This window comes from Dipodomys spectabilis, unplaced genomic scaffold (assembly GCF_019054845.1).
Source record: "Dipodomys spectabilis isolate Male_0828 unplaced genomic scaffold, ASM1905484v1 ptg000274l, whole genome shotgun sequence".
Classification (NCBI taxonomy): domain Eukaryota; kingdom Metazoa; phylum Chordata; class Mammalia; order Rodentia; family Heteromyidae; genus Dipodomys; species Dipodomys spectabilis.
Window position 1 is genome coordinate 1,237,083 of NW_024870951.1, and position 2,900 is coordinate 1,239,982.

Here is a 2,900-nt window from a genome sequence, read left to right on the forward strand (position 1 = left end):
AGAAGGTATCCCAAAAGACATTGCATTGATACTTTTATATTCTAATATATACTCTAAACCTAATTATTTATATTCCAATTGTATTTATTGGAATAAATAAATATAAATTTATTTCTCAAATTATCAACTGATTCTAGTAAGTTTCACTGTGTAAAATATAAAATCAGCACATATAGGTATAAATTATATAAGTATATGTAATATAATAAAAAGGCACATGTTTTGCATTGTTCTGTTGTTGTTAGGATATCAACGGCAACTCTGTTTTAAAGTTTTATTCCATTATCTCTACCTCAGTGTTTGGTAGGGTTAGGCCTAAAGATTTACCATTTGTAGATTTACAGACTGGAGGCAAGAGGAAACAATGTGATAAAAATATTACCAATTTAAGGCCTAAAATCGAGGAGAAATATATGGACTTCTCCTGCAGCTATGGAAATATTTGGTGATGTAAATGCTGTAGTGTAAGTTCCTGCCTGGCTTGAAGGTAGACAGACCAGGACTTTAGGTAATCATGCATATGAATGATTTTTCACCTTCTTGGCTTTAGCTACTTTTGAAATGATAGGTATAATAAACAATTATATTTTGATAAAATACCTTCTAGTCTGAACAGTGCTGTCTGAACTGTTCATCTCTCTATGATCCCTTGTAACTAAGATTAATTTTGTTGCAGTAAGACAATCTTTGCTGTCAGGGTAAGATACTCTGGTGTGTCTGTTCTTACATGGAAGAATGGGAAAGGGTCAGGGAGACATTTGTGCCAGTAAGACCTCATTTGGGACATTTTAAGCTGCACAAGTTTAGAAGTAGCTCTTGAGCAAAGCTTACTTTGAATCCCTTAGCTCCACAAATCTAACTCAGTTGGACAAATAAGTACTTGAAAAAGCCATCACCTTTGGACCTAGCTATAAAGGCTTCAAAGTATGATCAGGTTTAAAATGAAAAAGACTTAAAATAGTCATTGACAAAAAAGTTTGAAATGTGAGCAATTGATTAAACAATATACATTTTTCCCCACTCTACACAGAATTTTAGGGAAATAAGATCAATAGCATTGCTAGGAACAATAAGGTTTCCTTGTTACAAATAGGCAACGAAAGATATATGCCTATATTAAGATTGCATCATTAACTACTTAAATTTACAAGATACTATATGCTTCAGCAGCACATCTACCCAAATTGCAACAATACAGAGAATTACATGGCACTTCCACAAGGATGATATGGAAATTTGTGAAGTATTCTTCGGATTCAAGAAATGAAAAACAGTTATTAAAAAGTTGATTACAAAGATACAAGTGAAAGAATACATTTAGTTCATAGAATTAAAAGTTTGTCTTCAGTGTATTAACTCTTCATCTTAGAAAGGCCTTTACATAGCGTAACCTTTACAAAACATTTGAAATTAGATAACATTGTCATTTTATCCCAAAGAAATAAAATACTATAAGGACCTAGGAAAAACGGAATCTTAAACTGTTTCTATATGGAATGCAATCTGAAAGGACACATTTATTAATGAACCTATATATTATAAATCAATGTAGAATTCAAAGTATTATATTTGGAGAGAATGAAATAGATTTTGGACATTATACAAACAGAATACAGACTATTTTAAAATAAACTTTTTCAGACAAGTACAAGAAATATTTTTAGTTTCTTTACTACTCATTTCAACAGGTAAGTTAAACTTATTTCTGATTTTAAAAAATCACAAACTCTGCAGAAATCATTATAGATATATACAAACAAGTCTTGAATACATTTTGATATCAAAGTCAGGCAATTCACTTGGAAGAATACCATGGAATCCATGAATTTTTACAGTAAGATATTGCTGTTACTTTGTATTGTGAGAATATTTTGGAAGGACACAAAGATGGACCATCATTTTTGAAATTTAAGAAACTTAACCGAACCATTACAACATATGAGAACAATTTCAACAGCCTTCCACAACTTCAAAGATGTAGTGATACATATTATTCTTTTTGCAATATCAAATGCAGTTTCTTCCAAGTTGTTCTTCAGACCTGGTTTGATAAAATGGTTCAACAGAAGGCAATCCAGCATATTTTTTTTACCTCTATTCCCCGCAGCAAGATGCAAGGGGGTCAAGAGGCATTTAGTTTGGACATTGGTATCTGCATCATGATGAAGTAAAAAAGAAGCAATTCTGGTATTATTCCATGTATAAGCACTGTGCAGGGGTGTCCGGCCATCGACAATTATTTCATGAATATCTGCCTCGAGCCACCAACTCATGGACAATGTCTAAGTGTCCATTGTAGGCTTGCCAATGAAGTGGGGTATACTCATCCTCATTCCTAATATTCACATGAGTGGCCTTTTTGGAAAGTAGTGTCTACACTGTAGTAAGCTGAGTATTTTCGGCAGCCCAACGAAGAAATTTGCTTGGATCCTTCTCCATCTTTTTTCTTGCAAATGATACCATTCCTCACTTTTTCATCTTGTTCCTTGTCTTCATCAGAATTGCCTAACCAGTGACTTTGAGTACCACTGGGAATGAGGTGCCTATGTATTTCCCCAATAATTCACATTGGTTGAACTGGTCAGAAAAATCCAATGAATTTTCTGCTTCTGTTTTTTCACCATGATTTGTTTTCTCTTTTTCCATGTTTTCTATTCTAAATTATTCTCACTGGTGAATAGGGAATTGATAGAGAAAAGAGAAGGATTTTCCTCTATATTCAAAGTTATAGGCTGAAAATGATGACCAGTGGTGTCTTCATGTGCAGCTTATTCTAGGAATGAGAAAATAGGAAATAATGCTTTCTATGAAAATGATTGGGATAATGGCAGAGCAGAAAGTGAAATGATGCAAGCAAAAATATAAAAGCAAAATAAATTAAGATAATTATGGAGCAATCA

General features: G+C 32.8%; 1 pseudogene; it reads left to right on the forward strand.

The window, feature by feature from the left end:
* Positions 1-1,158: 1,158 nt before the first annotated feature.
* On the forward strand, positions 1,159-1,258 carry LOC122126330 (annotated as a pseudogene).
* The last annotated feature ends 1,642 nt before the right edge of the window (positions 1,259-2,900 follow it).